At 37.5% G+C, this 19,426-nt stretch overlaps 1 protein-coding gene across 1 annotated transcript in view; it reads right to left on the bottom strand.

The window, feature by feature from the left end:
* LOC130575545 (pinopsin-like) overlaps nt 1-19,426 on the bottom strand; it is a 75,017-nt gene that overhangs the window by 22,491 nt on the left and 33,100 nt on the right. The gene's annotated exons all lie outside the window — the stretch shown is intronic.

Below are 19,426 nucleotides of genomic sequence, written 5' to 3'. Positions count from 1 at the left end.
TTTTCAAGACTAGATAAAGCCTGCCTGGTGTAGCATAAGCCATGGTCATACTTGGAATGGGACTCTAGAGAAGCCTTGCTGAATGACTCGATGAAGCTTTAAGTGGTAGGATTTGTTCCTTCAAGACTATTTCTTCCARGTACTTAACCATTTTGATAAAATGGCTTCATTCCTATGCTAATAATCAGAAGCAGGATTTTGTGCTCTTTAAAAAGTGTGCTGATTGCTGATGTGGTTCTTTGGTTTTTTTGACAAATGGAGTGGAACTGGGTAAACAGGAAAAGCAGATATAAATGAGCAGTTTCCAAGTGATGGTACAAGAGTCTCTCATTACCATGAATTTGCTAGTATTTAGAGTGTGTGGGCAAATCCAACTCTGCTGTGGAAGTATTTATAATCTGTGCTTCAAAGTGTACTCTCCTTTAACCTGTTCTGGACTGGAGTATCATGCCCTTTTGGGATTTAAGAGCTCTGACATAAAGCTTAAACATTAAAATAACRGCAAACCTTTGAATTTAAGCCTTGGTGGGAATACATTTTTCTGTAGACAACTACAGAATGCTTTTCCAGTGCTGGGGGAGCTGAGTGCATTGGAACACTGAGGAACAAGCTCATTCCCAAAAWAAAGAAAAAGAAAAAAGAAAAAAAAAAAGGAAAAGAAAAACAAAAGCAAACTTTGCAAGGAAGTTAATTTTGGAGAGTCTCTCTCCTCTGACTCTGGATGGAGCCTCGGCACTCTGGTCTCCTGAGACAATGGTTGTTTCCTCAACTTTACCCCAGTGTGTACCCAGATGTGCCAGCAGGACTTCAGGAACTATTCAAATGTTTAAACTGTATTGATTGAGTCTTGTACTCAGCCAAATCTAATTTATGTCCACTTTAGTACTTTTTGCTTTTTGAATGCAGCACTTGAGAGTAAATTGCACCCAAGGGAATTAAGCCYATTTGAAACTGCAAATATAAATAAGCAAAAAAGCAGCTCCCTGTAATGGAACACATCCAGACTTTACCTAATCAAATTTTAAAGTTTTTAATAATTAGGTTTAAACCGATGCAGGTAAATTAACAGAGAACAGTTAAAGGTGGAAGCAACAACCATCCCAGTCAAATGACATTTCCTGTTGCCTGACACATACCTTGTACATAGGCAATAGTCAAGGAAATAGTCAAGGAAATAGTCACAGCTTTTCTTACCCGCTGTAATGTGGACCTTTTTTAATGTTTACATATCACATTGTGAGTTAAAAACATGTATTGTGACTGTATAAAATACATATGAAGACAAAGTTACATGGTTACAGTTTATTTTGAGTTCATGGYGACTTTAAGCTTCCAGAGTGCTTGGTTCTATCTGGAGTTTCAAAGGAAATGTTCCTGTAAATAAAACACACACAAACTTAGTCCACCCAAAACTAATAAATATTTTTCCTGTCTAGTTTTTTATTGATTTTTCTGCAAAATGGCAATTACAAAAGAAATTCTATGCTTTCTGAAAACTCTCGGGACTATTTTATTCACAGGAATTAAACCTGTTTATTTCATAATTACTTTAGCTTGAAAAAAGGATTAATAATAGATAATGGTCCAATCCTGTATTGCTTCTTTGAACTAAATTTTTCATGAGTAATGGGAAATTTCTCTGACTGATCAATCCAGGATCCCACATGAGCTGCAGCTATTCTACAAATTAAATATTGCAAACCAAGGAATGCAAAGCTCCCGTTGGCCACGGCATCCACAGCTGAAGRTCTTCAATAAACACAGAAGGATCAGGSAACAYATTTTTGCCCTGTTTTYAGATACAARTCTTGAAGAGCTTGCAAGAATTTAYCCTCTGCACAGACAAAATAGAGATCATRAATAAAGGAAGGAAAGATGTCTAAAAGTAGAGTAACTGTGGGAGTGATTTTGGCACGTATCCTTCCCCTTGCACATCTTTAGTTCGTTTCCTAAGGAAGGAAGTTTTGAAATCAGGTACTATATTTATCCACACATTTTTGGTTTCATTGCCTTTGCAATTTTACAGCCCACCTTYAGAAGGTGTTATCTTTAAAAATTGTCTGTTTATAGGTGCTGGAAGGCCTCCAGCAAAATATAACTCAAGATAACCGACAGAAAGATTTCACTTCTGCAGGTGAAAAAGCAGAAGACATTTTAACATTAAAATAATTCTCTTTGTTATTTTAAAATTACTGGGCAATTTAACGCAATTTCTACGCTGCATTTTCAGCAGTCAAATGGAAATGCCTTCCTGGATATCCCACTGATAGAAGAGCATTAGATAGTGATGAAAAAAAATAGATTCAAATAATGTTCTAGAATAGCTGAGCTCATAAATCTCAATCTAAATGTGACCATACAGGGTATATATAATATAAATTTAAAATACATAGGAGATATAAACCACATTTTTAAATTGCACAATAAATACTGGACCCATTGGGATCAGATTTTACTTTTGTAGGATATCTGGRAAACACATCTTTGCTGTAAATTCGGCTGTTTTCTCTGGGACAAAACTAATCTCCTGTCAAATTTGGCAATATAAATGTTGGGAAACCACTATATTTAAAGAAAAGAAGGTGAGGGGATTGGTTGTTGAGGAGTTTTTAATGAGAAAATGGCGATTCTCCCCTACTTTCATCCTGGGAAGTGGCAGAAATGTTTTTGTTTTTCAGAACTCATCTGGAGGCAGCGACAGGCAAGCTTGTCTAATCTCAGGCACCGAGTATAAGAGCGACACAATTATCTCTGGTCTGGATTTGCCCTGTAGCCATGCTGCATCTCACATACATACCCATCACTCATTTTCCAGTCAATCTGACACACCAGACACCACTACTTAGATGTGGGGCAGCATGCTGAGCACATAAATTAGATGTGACAGGTCACAGAGTGTGGCAGAAGCCACGGTGGCATTCAGTGAGGAGGGGGGCATAGCAGAAGTTTCCTCAGAAGGAGCTCAAGTGACACATTTGATCTCAAAAGCTGCACCCACAGCTGACAAGATGTAGCAAATTCGTTGTTCACCAAGTGATGGGCTGCAGTGCTATTCTATGTTTTGGAAAAAATGAAACTGGAGAGCTCTGAGCAGAGAATAGAAAATTTCAGCAGCACTGGTCAAAGTCTGGAGCGGTCATAAAGCAAAGACAGGGGGAACTTACGATATGGATAGAGAGGGGGTAAGTAAAAAGAAATGCAAAGAGCTTTTGCTGTAACTGTGGAGATTGTTAGGTTGGAGGTTCAGGAAAAGGACTTGAAATACCTGCTGTGGCAGGTACTCTGCAAGGAACCTTAGARAACAGCCTCAGGCTGGATGCAGGCAAATGTGTGGGCCTGCCACAATGACCTGGGGAAAAGGCATGACCTAGAGGAAGCGTGACTTCCTCCAAAGAGAACAAGTCTGAGCTTCCCCGAAAGAGAAAAGAGAAAAGAGAACAGGTCTGCCCTTGCAGAAGACAAGTAAACCTTCCAAACACGTATTGCTGTGCAATGGCATAGGAAATAATAAGAGGACTCTGGCCATAGGAAATTATTTTAAAGCTGGCTACCCAATTTAGGCAATTTAGGTGTCAGTCCAGACCTCATGACTATCCGGGTCAACTGGTTCAGTCACCCTGTTCCTGKAGGAAGCAGCCAGATGGCAAACACAGCTGAGTCCATGGGCTTTTGTCAGGCTAAACACAGGCTGGAGCTTTTCAGCCCAGACAAAAGCGGACAGGAGCTACCTGCCTCTGGGCAGGGATTTACTGCTTTAAATGTTTTTAGTAGCCATCACACAGCTTCCTATGGAGAAAAGCGCTGAGTAGTGCCCTACCCAAGGGGACAGCCTGTCCTATCCTGTGCTCCAAACCCAAAAATCTGACCTACTGCAGTCCCTTGCTCAGCTCCATCTGAATTTATCTGGGACCAAGRGAACAGTGGTGGCACTTCATCTACTCAGAAGAAAGCTCAGGTGCAAGGAAAGACCTAAAGCATGGTTGTAACAGAGGCTGTGAGGCAGCTAAAAGGTCCACCGTGCCAGAGGCACCTATTGACTCACTCCGTCATACTCCCATCACCCAAACTGGGATGGCAAACTGGGATTTTTTCATATGTGTAAGGCMAGGGAGCTGGTCCAAAGTTAGCTATTAAGAAGGGGATGCTTMAGTGATGAAGATCTAATCTGACCATTTTTTCTGAATTCCACTGTGGGTTTTTTTCTACATTTACCCTAGTCTCTCCTCCTTACATAATGTAGCTATGTGCTTTTTCTCATAAAGCATTTCCTTCGTATTTTAGCTGCACCCATCCTCATCTGTGAACATCTTGAAAGGTTATGAAGAATATATGGTATCCCATCCATCTAGATGTAGAGAGAGACTATGCACTATCCAGAGCCACTTCAAACAGGGAACATGCACATCATAATGTCTTGGAAATCAGGGGYTCTCTTTGTATGTTTTGTCCTTCAAGTCACTTTTTCTTTCTCCAGCTATTTATTAATTAATTTATTAAGACAGAAAATAGCATCAGGTACTATACTCCGTGCACCTCAATAGTGGATGCTGTAAACATCCTTTATGTAGCTCCCTCTAAACAAGCAATATGGAAACAGGACACAAAATGCCTTTTTCATCATGGCTGATACATTATTCCTGGATGCGTATTTGTGCATCTTACACTCAAATAACCATATTTACTCCACTACTTCAGAACTGCACAGTGAAGAAAAGGCTATTTATGAGCCGCAGAGTTTGTTGCTGCCAGCATCTCTCAGTATCAGCTGTAAGTGCTTGTTTTGACACAATCAAGTATTCGACAGCGCTACCAAAACCAGACACAAATAAAATATTCACAATCATCTGAGGGAAGTCTGCCAATCTTTGAAAATTTAGTCTACTAGTCTACTACAGCTTCTTGAAATGAACAGAAGGGACCTAGACTTTTTATGCAAAAGCTGCAGTACAAGAAAAAGCTGGAACATATCATTCTTCTTCCATCATGAACCAACCAAGACAGTCTTCTCTGTTGCACTTCTAAATAAAAGAAAATCAGATATGGTCTCCATATATTGGTATGAATAAACCTCTACTAAACCTTGCAGTCAAACTGAGCAGTGATTGAAATGTCAGTTATGATGAGCGCTCTCCTCTCCCATCTCTATGGATTCTGTCCTTGAGAAAAACAAGGAAAAAAAGGAGAAAAAAAAAAAAAAAAACAAACCCACACCTCCAAAGCATGCAAAGCATTCAAAAGCTGTGGGAAACAGACACTCCAAGAAATCTATTTCTCAGAGTGAACTACCCCAGAACAGGTACTATACAAATTAAAAATAAGAGGGATGAAATGCTTTGTTGTTTAAAATAGACAATTCTGGAAAGAGAGGGCTCGATGGTTTAATAAATAAATGCCTCCTTTATTAGCAGTTACATGGCTCTGTTCAAAGCGAGTGAACACTGAAGAGATGTRTCACCCTGTGGAAATGGAGAAGGTCCAGAAACATCTGGTTTGGGTCATCTTAGAGTTCAATGGGCCTTGACTCTACAAAGCATTTATACTTACATGTTGAGAGAGCAAACTGAGATTTAAGCCCTCACATGAGCATTTTGCTCAGCTGGGGCCACATTATGAGTTAATAGCAACAAATACAGAAGGCAGAAACTGTAAAACCACACAAGGGGTGATACAGATAATTATTTTATGCCACTGKTAAGTGTAAGAATTTAAGTCTACAGGAAGGATATTTTATCAGCTGAAGACTGGTTCTATTATAAATTTTTGTTATTGAAATGGGAATTAGTGCCCTTAATGCCTCAAGGTGAAGTGATGGTTTAAATACAAAATTCATGGCTTTGTACATTGCCCTTAAAGCAATTGCTGGTAARTTCAGCAAAGTTCCATTGCAGACTTAAGAAACACTGTAATCCTCTTAGATGCAGTACATTTTTTCACTGCTAAAGGGCTTTTAGCAGCAATTTGACTAACACAGTGAGCACATTCCCATTCATTAAAGAAGGAGCCCATGGTGTCTCTCTTTTCATTGATAACACATGTTTTATCCTGGTCTTTACTTACTGTGTATTTTTTAGTTTAAGTGTGCTTGAGTTGATTAAAGGTGTGTAATGCTATCATTTGGTTTTCATTAACAGTTTGGCTTTAGAAAGGGAAGTCCATTAGATACTCCTGCAAGGATCATCAAAGTCCAGCTCCTGCCCTTGCACAGGACAATTCCAACAATTGCACCATGTGACTGACAGCATTGTCCAAACATTATGTTTTGGAAGTTCAACAAGTCCAAGTGCAAGGTGATGTTGGATGTGGGTTGGGGAAATCCCAAAAATTACTACAGACTGGGAAAAKTCACTGCCACAATCTCTGTGGAAAAGGAATTCAGGATTCTCATGGATGAAAAGCTGGACATTAGCCAGCAAATGTGTGCTYGAAAACCAGAAGGTACAAATGCATCCTGAATCAAAAGAGGAGCAGCCAGCAGGGCGAGGGAGGTGATTCTCCTCCTCTACTCTGCCCTCCTGAGAGTCCAGCTGGAGTGCTGCATCCAGTCCTCAACACAAGGAAGATGTGAACCTGTATTGTAATATTACTACAGTGTTGTTGTTGTTGTTACCACAGTGTTGCTGTTCTGCAAAGGTGGAAGGTGCCRAGATCGCGCTCAGAAAATCAAGCCAGTAATTAAATATAAAATTCCTCTTTTTTTAAAAGCTTGCCAACAAATGATGTTTTAACCAATAATTTGATAACAAACTTCTGCTTTGGGTTCACCTTTCTGTTGTTGCTGTTGTTTTAAAAATTGTYACAATGACTGACTGACTGAATAGTCCATCTGATGCTAAAAGAAAAATGAAAAAAAAATTAAGCTGACTTTGTTGTATTTTGCATTGAAGAATTCCTGAAACAGTAAGGGAAAACTTAATTTAGTCAGACCTTAATTTTTTGTTGGTTTCTGTGTTCTTTCTTCCAGAGACAGCAAGATGCAGAATGTGCACATGCAACATCACTAATAAAGTTGAACTCTTTCAAAACAGATGAAGTGACAGGTGTAAAACTTCTTTCAAGGTTTATTTCTAGGCTACTTGATGCTAAACAACAATATGCTATCATCTACATAGAAAATGGACTGCACACTTTCCTGCACCTGAAGGAAAAATGTCATCAATCAAAACAAAAAAGAACATTTTGAAATGTGTATATACATATACTCACTTTTATGCAAAAATGTATACGTACTATTTTTAGTACATATAAAACATACTATTTAGTATATATAAAACATACTATTTATGTTACAAATACATATATATATATACATATATATATATACACATTATATATACACACGCACATACATATTTACATAATTGTGTGAGAAGTTTTACACCAGAGTGATCCAAGCTTGGAGAAGAAAGTTAGGAAAAAGGAAGAAACAATCAGACATGGAGTAAGTGACAGCCATTTTCCAGCRTACAATATGTGGCCCTTTGAAGGTGTCAGATATAAGGCAGCGGGTGGGCAGCAATATGACATGGAAGGAAATGGACGAGAAAAACAAGTCCCAGAGTGCCCAGTGTAAGAGAAGTGACCAGAGTTTATCCACATCCAGGACTCTGAGACACATGAGATCCATCATTTACGTGTTCTGACATAGCTGGGGATACGCAGAATGATGTGAATAAAAACACACCGTGACTCCTACGGAGCACAGAAAGGATGGGCAGCTGTATTTTAGATACTGCTTCTTGTTAGAATTTTGAAAAAAAAAAAAACAACAAAAATAAGATGCTTACTTGCACAGCTCAAAACATTCCAATTTTCCAAATTCTTGCAACTCAAATGGATGAGCTTGTTGAGAGACTTTCAGTTTCTACCCACTGTATGCTCTCTGATGGAAGACTGTGGATCTGCAGAAGCAATGATGCTTGAAAACTTGTAAGTTSTAGATACATATGGCTGAGGCAGGGATATAAATGACATTTTTTCTGTATTTCAGCTTAACACCAAATTATGACCTAAAGTATAGCCATCTAGTTTTCTTTCCTGCACAGTCAGCATCACCACTAGAAAACAGAGCAAAGCAGTATAAAAAACAGAGACACATATGGGGATTTTTTAGTAAAATGTCTCTGAATTATACTTTTACCAGCATACATGATTTTTCAAGTCCAGATTAAATAAATCTTTTTCTTTTGTCTATCTTCTGAAGCTGGATACAATATTTGAAAAGAAAAGGAAATACATGATTTTTTAAGCAACAGAAATACTGAAATATGCATCCCMAAGTATAACAAACATGCCATAAAATATTCTCTAAGTAAATACAAATGCCAAATGTGACAGAGTCAGCAAAGTTTTGGGTTATAGTTATTCTTATATATTCACAAATCTGGYGTTCTGAAAGTTTATATTGCTTTGTCAGATGCACATTAAAACAAATAGAAGCTGGTGGAGACAAAGGACGAAATTTCTCTGCTTTCTTACCATTTCATTTCCATATTGCCATAAACTACTCTAGTACTGTACCTTTCCTGTTACCATGATGAAGTAGTTTTACTACGTTTGCAAATAAATATTAGGAATTTCATGAATTTTAATGCATTAAAATCTTACACCCAGAGGGCTGGTAGGATTCTCAAGGGATTTAGAGTTGTCTATCATTCCCCCTTCCCCAGTATGCACTAAATGCAGGACAAATACCCCTCAATCAGCCTGAGAGTTACTGTCTAATAGAAAGATATTTCAAATCCCTGAATAACMCACTCCATTATTTCAACACACATATCCCTCAAACCCTTTAGTRACATCTGATCTAGACCTTCATTTCTAGAAATGGTTTTCTTGAGTCTTTCTATTAATGTAAGGGTGTGCAAGCACAATGRGTCACAACTGCTTCTCTTTAGTAGCAGTGTTCTTACATTTGAAACTATTCATAGATCTGTTCCCAAAATTTGTGTATCTTGGTTTAACAGAACCATCAGACAGAACAGAGCACAAGCAAGGTGTTCCCCACCTCTGMTCACCTGTCCCAAAATAAGATCTATTCTGTTTGCAAAGGTATTGTGTTCCCAAACCCACACGTTTATGTAGCACTCACTATTCAAAATAGATCCTTTAGACAGTACTGATTYCCAGCCTGTGGWTATTCACCTTGTATAATTTCTCACCATGCAAAACCCTGAACTTGCACCAACAAATCCTGATATTCACTGAATTTTAATTATAGATCAATATAATTAATGAAAATGCTGAAAGCACTTCACAGATCTCCATGMAATGGGCAGTCCTCTAGGACAGTATTTTCTGTAGTTGCTAAGGGCATTTCATGAGCCAAGAACTTGAGCTGTATCACAACTATGGTTTCCTTTTTACCCACTAGACCAGGTTACCTGTCAAAATGGGAGCACAGTTAATTCTGGCCAACTTTAGAGCAACTCATGTTGGCAGTTCCCATTCAGAATATTCAACTACAAAGACTTCATAGCCTTTTTTAGAGTAGTGAGAGAAAGACTAAATTCAAAAAAGGGAAAAAACCATCTTCTACGTCCTGTTTAGTGTTGCTGAACTATGACTTAGTGGGGTATTCACAGAAAGGAAGTAGCTGGTAATGTCAAGATAATGGATCCTTGAGAAACAAAACTCTTTGGCTGATGTTTCTGCAATAAGTGGCCAGAAAAATAAGGTTTTTCTCTTACAAATCATGCTAAGGATTAGTAGGCCACTACTAAGCTTATTAATACTGAGTAAAAGTTAAAATTGCCCATAGCACAGAGCATTCATCTGAGAAGTGGGGACTTACTGAAAATTTCCTGCTGACTTTGCAASAGGCCTCCAATGGTCTTCACTGAAAAAAAAGTTCACCAAGCTCGCTTAAAGGCAGGTCAGTGATTTTTATAGAGTCACCATCATCACTTAGGGAAGGAGTGGCAGTTTTATGGCACTAATAGCCCAGCTGGCGTCCTACTGGCATTTCTAGGAGAGAGCCAGGCATTTATAAAAGTGGTGAGCTGTGTTAACTTCACCAGACTTAGACAAATCCTTGTCATTTCTCTGCAGAAAGAGCACAATACAGATAGTGCTGACACACAATTGTAAAGTATACTGATGCTGAATTATACTGTTGATAGGGAAGAGAAATAGATTACACATTAAAAGCAAAATGTGCAACTTTGCAAAACTTGGCTAGTTGGCAAGCTCCATTTCATTTTTATATGTAAGCTGTAATCATATATCAAGTAAAACACATCAGYCTGATAGGCATACTTACTTTGGAARAAAACAGTGAAAAACACCAATAGCCCATCAGGTTATACTGGCTTTGATACTACTAATTCTTTTGAATCCTGACAGCTCTGACTCTGTAAAAGAGTATTATTATAGCAAAGAAACTATTTCAGTAAGAAAAAGACCAAAATAACCTCTTAGAAGATGACTGGGATACTAGATAGCTGGATTCAGAACTTCTAAATAGCATTGGCTTTCCCTCAAATTTGTTTCTCATTTGTTGAAGGGGAGTAGTATGGCAAACACATTACTATACTGTTGTTGCTGTGCTGCTGTACAAAAGGCAGCACTTATATAAATTATTTCTTCAGGTAGCACAGATTACTGGGTTATAGGGGAAYGTGATGAATAACACAGTTCTGATGACAGCTGAAAACAATCAATACAAATTCTGAATTTTGCATCCAAGCAGAAAAATCTCTGTAATGGTTCATTTGAGCTACTTGCCATGTATTCTCACATACTCCAAGGGGACCAACGTAAAGGYGCAGGAGAAAAATGTTATTAATTAAAACTACATGATGGCTATTCTTTAGTATATTTTAATTTCTTTTGTGATGGTTAAAATCATTAAAGAGTAAAGTGACAAGTGAACAGATGGCAAACTGGTCTTCTGCCACTGACTGTGTCCGAGAACGCTGCAGCTGCAGATTTTATTCAGGACCAGTCCAAGAGRTGTAATTAGAATGGTTGAGTCAGAAAACATGATCAGGTAGCTRTATCTTAATGTTTGCTTTAATTTAAATGAAAACAATTGTTATTAGCAAGCTTCTTGTTGACTGAGACWAACAGGAATGAGGAGAGAAAATGACATAAGAAGATGGAAGTGGAGTCAAAAACAGTGGGAGGCAGTGGGGGGAGAGGGAAAGAAGGAGGAAAGGAAAGGAAAAGGGGAAGGCAAAGGAAGGACTTGGTATGGTACAGTCAGCTCTTGGTCGCTTATGGACCTGTACTTGGAAATTCAGAGCTGATGTCCTAATTCTATACTGAAACAGTATCTATATACACAGCGTTCTCAGTGGTACTCTGTATGGGTCAGGATGCTTTCCTGGTTGGACCAAATTATAATCTTGGAATCTGGGATTTCATGTTGAAGAACTTGAGCGTGTGAAATGTAGTACCAGGGTTGAAAGACAGTAATGTTTGAATGTAGATTTCAAAGGATATTTCTCTCACTGTTTAACCTCTCCTTGAACACTTCTGTAGCTCTGTAGCTCTCACTTGTTAYGCTTTTTGCACATTTTCTGTTTCTCTTACACCCTTTTCAAATAGATGACCAGAACTCCTTGCAGTATTCAAATTTATACAATGGTACAATAACATCACTGGGGGTGATTCTGTCAGTGGCTTTCTTAGCAATTTCTAGCACCTCATTCATTTTGATTTTCTTGAACAGAGAACTGAATTTTTCGTTAAATTACTCAAATCAACTYTGTCTTCTGTTTGAAGGGTGATAACCAAGAGCCCTTCATCACATATGTATGTGTGTATATGATGTATGATAGGGTTGCTCTGCACAAATAACTGCACCTCAACTGCTGTCATTGCCAGGTATTGCCCACCTCTCCCTTGGTCTGTGACACTCCTGACAAAGCCACTCACCCGCCCTGATCCCCTGCTTCAGACAATTGTTCTTGGCCATTGGCCCTTGCTTTCCTGATCAACTGCAGWCACTTCCCAGGTKATGATCTCCATGGGTGTTTACTGTRATKCTACAAAAGGAGGCTGTAACAAAACTCCTGAGGTTGTTTGTCTCCTTAGGACAGAGATTCTGCAGCTGGCCAGTAGTCAGATCTGCAAAATAATACTGCTTCCAATTGTGCAATAAGTCTTTCATTTTCCAAGGAAGAGATTGGCACTAGAACAATATTTTTTACAGCCTAATTTTGTTATGCACATGCTATTTTTTGACAATTACGACTAGGAAAAATCAACACAGATATTTTTAATAATTCTCTAACATTCCTTCTAATTCTAATTTGAATAGAGTCAATACATCTGGGACAATTAGTGTCAAGATACAAACTGTTCTAGCAATGATTCACTAACCAATCCAACCCTCTTCAAGTCAGTATTTGTTAAATACAGATATTGCAAGTTCAGCTCACTTGTGAGCAACACTTTCATTTCWGAGTTTTGGGACAGAAGAATTCTTCACAGTGCAATGAGTAAGCAGGGACAGATATTGTTAGAGCCATTATGAAACCTGTCCAGTGTGAATTTTATGACCTCAGAGATGGTGTAGTCTTACAAAATTCCACCATTCTTCTAGAAAGACTGAAACTAATCGAGCAATACCTGCACCTCCCCAAGGAAAGGTCAAAGTAAAAAGAAGAACAAGTTAACAAGAGGATTCAGCAGGCTGGAATTGTATTTCTTTTAACTTGACATTTAGAGTGAATTAACATCCTGAACTTGCTCAGCCAGCAATGGAGACCAAAGCAAATCCATTCAATTATATATTGAGAAAATCCAAAATGTTCCAGGCTGACGTGACTGAGCGCCTACTGAGCCTTGACAGTCCTGGAGCACAGAAGCGTGAGCAGGGCAGAAGAGCATTTACACTGCTGAAAAGTGAAAGAAAACAYACAAAAAGAAAAGACTCCCAGGAGTAGCAKGCAATTAACAAAAGGCCAAGGCCAGACTACCAACCACAGTTACAAATTTTCTTCAGAAAGATTAAAGATTGATTCAGAAAGGCCAGGTTGGARCAATGTGAAAGTCAGTTCTTTGAACTTGACATTTAAATTGAACTAATATCCCCGTGTTGCTCGGGAAGTGAGAGAGGGAAAAGTATCAGGTAAAGCCTTTAAGGATTTGTACTGAGCTCTTGCAAGTCATAACAATAGAGAAAGCAGAAAGCAATATCCAAGGTGAATTTGCTAAGTGAACTTTCCCAGAGATAGGTGATTTTAAATGCCCAGCTCCATTTTGAGGGCACCAGAGCAGAGCAGAGTTCTGCTGGTGTTTAACCAGCGATAGATGCAATTGGGAACTAGTGGCAATATTCATTCTATTTTATGTGCAAGGCAGATGCTTGTATCCAGTGTTTATAGACATATAACCAACATTTTAAATATTTTCAATGGGACTGCCAAAAGCTCCCTTCTTTATGGGAGTGCTTGCTCAATTTTTGTCTGTTTTTAATTTAGGCTCAGAATATGGATTAATTTCTTCCTTTATAATTTCTGTGCAGGCTGGTTTTATTCAAACTGTTTATATTTAATCTTTAATAGGCCAGATATAAGTAGCAAGATCTTGGGTAAATGGGAATTTATCTTTCCTTGTTTGAGGCACTTTCAAATGAAGGGTTGTATTACCAGATAAAATTAATATTACAGCCTTCAGAAACGGCAGTGTTGTGCCTCTTCTGCCATGTAAGTGACCACAAACAAAAYAAATATTGCTGAGATCCCCTTAGAAAACACCTTACATGCTTTTTATTACCTGAGAAGCTGTTTAATTGACAGATCTCCCATTTCAATTCAGATTACCACTTTTAAATACAGGAGATGTTCTGGAATATGCCCTAAGGCAGCCCTAGCACATATTTATCTGTGATTAGTTCAGCTGCTTAGCACATGTCAGTTGTGCTGCAGACTAAAAGTCAAATAATTACCTATTCACTGTAAGCCCAGGTGACTCTACTTCAAGCTAGAGATGGTTGGTTGTTCTTTTAAGATGCATATGGTGTARACATTTGAAAAGAACAATGGGGAAAGATGCTAAAGGAACAGGGAAGTGAAGTCTCAGGACCCCAAACACTGTAAATTAAGAGTGAATATTCATTTTTAGTTTTATACCTTCAAATAAAAAGGAAAGAATGAATAAGACCACAAAGAAGATGGTTGTTAAGTTACAATGAAAACTGAATGAAATAGACAAGTTGGAGAGGCAACAGATTAAAAATAACTTGAGAAATAGAGCAATACACCTTATGCATATTTCTCTGAAGGAAACATGGGCTACTTAAGACCTTATCTTTTTCTTTTCTATCTTTTGCCTGTCCAGAGGGATATTGATTCACTGCATAAGGATTCCTGAGCTKTTAAATATGGAGATAGCTGCAATTAAGCAGCTGAAGAGTTCATCTTCACTTACTACTGAAGTGAAATTCAAATGAAACATCTGCCTAATAAGAAGAAATGKAAAACTCTCTCTATGATGTGATAGATGGGTATAATTTCTCCTGGGAAGGTTTGGACAAGTGTTCCTTCAGTAAAGGAGGCTCCCTGTAAAACAAGTGCCAGGTGCAAACTGGAAAGTTCCTGAACAGTGTCTTTTTTCTTCCAGAAGAAGTTATGAAAAGCCCTATGTTAGCACACATAATTTAGAAAAAGCCTTAGCAGCCTCTGCTTTGCGTAGTTCATGAGGATGGATCTCACTCTGCTGAAAGCTGCTCAGGAGCAGCCCAGGAGCAGCCACCTGGCCCCTAAAAACTGCASCAATTCTCTACTGTGGTCAAATCAGTGGCCTGGACCACAGACTGCTCCCTTCCTGCTGCTCCAGACTYATCTTCCCACTTACTCTCCTGCCATGCATTTAAAAGAAACAAACAAGCAATCAAGCAAACAAACAATTATGGTCACTCAACTGAYTGCCCCAGTGTTGAATCCAACTGAGCTACACTGGACATTGGGTTCTGTAAGGTTTTATTCTACCAAAGCCAGTAATAAAGGTACTCAGAGTATTGGTAATCAATTTTTATAGACTCAAATTAATACAATGCTGCCTGAAATATATAAATATGTGTTTAAAGTACTGGCCCTATTTCTGCTATAATTTTTCACTGGTAACAGYGGCCCTCACTTTATTATCAGGCCCACTGAAATAAGTGTAGTARGACAGAAGACATTTGTAAATTGAAGTATGACCCCAGTTTCAATCTACTACAGACAACACAAGCTAATATCCACTGATTCCACCAAATGACAGAGACAAATAGTCTGCAAAACAGGATCAATTCAATAAAGGGGAAGAATTCCATAAAATAGACTTGCTATTATTTTAATAACAGAGGGAGGGGTGAAAAAGCAAATATAGACCTGTAAACCCCACAACAAAACATGTGATAATACAGATTTGGATTGACTGCATGAGCATGAGAGAATACATTCTTAGAACATCAAAATTACTRTGACTTCTCAAAACTTCTTTGCTGTACTGATGAGGCAAAGTGAGCTCAGTACCAGCATTTGCACCTTTACCCTTGTTAAASCCCAGAGGAAATGAACWATTATGYGAATGTGAAAGCTGMAYTTTCATTGTCAYACCATAYATGCATACTGAGCACGGTGCAGAAGATGGAGAAGGTGGAAAGAGTTAGAAACACAGAAACCCTCTTAGCATTCYATAAATCACCTGCACTGCAACAGAAGTGTTTCCTTGGCAATTTACAGATTAGCTAAGGTCAAAATAATTCCTAGCACAACATTCTTGCACTGGGAAACTGATTCACAAAAATGAAAACATCTTGTGGGAACACACAAACTGGAGACATTTCTGGTGGTGCCCAAGTGTCCATGGGCTTCTCTCTTGTTCCTTGGAAATATGCCTGACAGAGACCAAAAATTCCAGGCCTTTTAGTGCCTAGTTACCTCACAGAGCTATTTTAATGAGGACACTGATCTCACAAGCATTTTAGGTTATCAGCTCCAAGGACTTCCAGGATCTTTTGTTCCATGTCACTTTGTTTAAGCACTGCTGCACAAGAGTATCAGGACCCTGAGTGTTTTCAGGGTCAAGAGGATGTTCTTCTATTTTTAATATCTAAATGTTCCAGRGGAGGATTATGGAAAAACAGAATGGTGATTATTTGCTGATCTGTGAAAAACACTGAGGTTAAGATTTGTGTTGTGTGTGTCTTCTTCATTCAAAAAAAAAAAAATCTCCATCCAAAATCTTTAACTGGAAAAAGACTAGAAAGTCTATTTCTSAACCAGGTCTATTTAAAATAATATACACCTTTGTCTGAAGTCAAGAAAGAAAGCCATTGCATTGCACATTCATTCTTTTCACTGCACAGCAGCATCCCTTTGCAGGTAGACCTTCACAAGTGTTCCTCTAGGGGMCAATGCCACAGAGCTGCTGTGTGTRGGACAATTAATTTGCCTCCAAKTCTTCTGTCAGGAAGTTTGCCTGGGGTCACAAGTTAGTCTCTGGAGTTAAACTACAGAACAGTAAGTAAGTAAATGTGGCTAAATTCTTCCATGCTGAAATGTAAGTACAAAACCCCACATTTTTCACCCTGCAGAACACTCTTCTGTACATTTAACCTTTCCAGCTTTATAACTGGTGAGCAAAAAACAACCAAACCACTTAGGCTTTTTCTTATCAGGAAAAATCTTTACTAAATCATACCCTGAACTGAGATGTTATGATTCTTGATATTGATGTATAGCATTTGCTGTAAACTGAAAAWCTCATGAAACCACAGGACATAATGGACCCAGAGATTAATGCATCCGATCTTAAATTTCTATTAGATTGTTATTAAAGATTATGACAGACTTATTTTCTCCCTAGTTTATCTAAAGTATGAAAAGTGGCAAAACCAATGAATGTTTTCTGACCTGCCATCAATTTGATTTACAATGAATTTGCACAKTGCCTGATTTACGCTAAAGTTTTATCACTTCTTCTCTGCAAAAAGCAGACAATTAACTGATGATTTATACTTCTCCAAACACAGGGGAAAGAAGATCATAATCTTTTCTCATGTCTGYTTCCCTTCCAGGATGATCAGACCTCAAAAAAATAAAGATGAATYTGATGACATGCTTTAACATTTGGTCAACACTTTTAAATCAGAGATACTGAGAACAACCCTGAGTGTATAAACCTGTCAGCCATGAATTAGATGTGTCTGTGCAAGCACCAATGTTGAAGTCCTTAAAGCCTCTGAAAGGTATTTTATGCTGGATTGACTCACCATACCTTTACTCTCCTAAAAGCTGAGATGGTGAACTTACAAGCCTTGCAGCTATACACAAAGAAAAAAATTGTGAGCTATCTCCTTTATTTCTCAGGATTTGACATTTTYCTCCACTGTTAGAGAAAACACTGAATTTTATTCCCTTGAGACAGACTCCTTTAATAAAAACTGGTGYAAATGTAGTGCACACAACTGAAATATTTTTGCAGTTGAAAGCAGAAAACCCCAGAAATCAATACTACATTTACAGTGGCTTCATGATAGGTACCTAATAATCATTTCAATTCCTGGGCCAACCCTAATAGTTATGAAAGAGTAAAAGAATAAGTAAGCTCTTTAAAAATTAAACACACTAGTAAATCTTCCTAATGAAAGCAAATTTTTATTCAAACAGGCTTCCCATTAAAATTTTAAAATAAATCAGTTAACGAGAATAATCAGCACTTGATTCACTGTAATATCCTTGGACAAAACATGTGAGGATAGAACTACCTGAAACATGAAATACTGACATCTGAAAATTGCTGTTTATAAAAGCATGAATGTAAGAAGTTAGTGTCAGAATACTAGAGATTTTACTTAAAAAGTAAAAAGTGCTATTCTTGTATTTTATATTATGACCTGACATTAAATAGCAATGACATAATGGCATAATAATTTAACTATCATACCACCGTTTTGAAAATAATTGAAAGCAGGTAATATGAAAAATAAAATTATTGACACATGGTATCTTCTTTTCAAAGTTAAACTATTTCCTTAATACAKTTTGTTTCATTTAATGGTACTCATCTTATGTACCAGTGGCTGATAAAATCTGCAGCTTTTGAGAATAATTTCCTTGATGTGATTGTCTTTCTCCACCAAGTACAGAGGGAACATAGAGAAAAAAAATTAGGCTAGATAGATAGATTCTTAAAATGCCTTGAATTCTCACAGGTAATTTCTCAAAACCACATACTTTCCTTCAGTACAATAGGAATAGTAGTATTAGCTTTGCAAAGCATTGGAAAATCAGTGTRTATTCACAGCATCTTCAAACCTCCTGTGGGAGGAAGGAAAAAAGCATGGAAATCTCAAAGGAAAAAAGTACGGAAATCTCTTCACTGAAAGAAGGAAGGAGGAGATCTATGTAAAGAGTGATGTGAGGGTAATGGAGAAGAKAAGCAATGGGACTCATGGGCTGTGGAGATGAGAGCTGTTACAGAAATTATCAGGAAAAAATAGAGTTAACATGCTCTTAATAATGAATAATGATTTTTTATATATGTAATACCATCTACAGATTGCTGCCTAAATAAATTACATTTTTAACAAAATTTAATAACTTACTAAAAATGGAAAGATAAGACTTTTTGTCATTTTTTCCCAAGTATTCCATACCTTCTTAAATAATAATGTTCAAAACAGCTACTCCAAATATCACCTCACTTACAAAATTCTGATGTGAAAAGCCAACAAGACTTGAAAACAATCAGAACTTCAACAAAATTATCATTGATCATAGACACATGATATTAGAGAACATATTATATGTTGTCTAATGTCTTTCAGTGCTCGTCTGCTTCAAAATAACAAAAATCAGTCAGCTTTTCTACCAGAGATGTGATCTAGAAATTCTGAAAAAAATACAGTATTACACAGGAATGTGAATAACTCTCATAATATAAAGCCCGTACTTATAACAAATACCACAGAATTAAACAATTAAAAAAAAAACATGGCCTGAGTGTCTGCTACCACAAAATGTTCCTGTTATCACAGAATCCAAAAAATTGTTTGTTATCAGCTTTGTGTTCTGGCTGTGTAGTGGCTTGCTCATGAAGAATTTGGCAGAGGTCAAACAACTGCCTGGTAAGCAGATGTTGAATATTGACTGCTATGTGTTTGTTGAATGCTGTACATAAATCTGGAAATATTTATATTTATTTTTCTTTTATGATAGGCTGTATTCCTTTGTAGCATCTGATAAGCCAGTAGACCCCTTTCATTACATTTTGTAAGTTTATTTCAATTCTCTCAACCTGATACCTGTATTCTAATTAAGTTCCCATATCTTCATGATGATGTGACAGAAAAGATCTATTAATTAATTTGCAAACTAGAACTCTTTTTACTATGAATGAGATGTAATTATTATATATTTATGTCAAGGTTTAAAAATAGATGGCAAAGCTATTTTTCATTCTTCTTCTATACCAGCAGAAACTAGGAGAA

This window comes from Malurus melanocephalus, unplaced genomic scaffold, assembly GCF_030028575.1.
Source record: "Malurus melanocephalus ecotype Western Australia unplaced genomic scaffold, MMel_1.1 scaffold_111, whole genome shotgun sequence".
In the NCBI taxonomy this organism is placed as follows: Eukaryota; Metazoa; Chordata; class Aves; order Passeriformes; family Maluridae; genus Malurus; species Malurus melanocephalus.
This window is presented reverse-complemented; position numbering and strand designations above follow the sequence as displayed.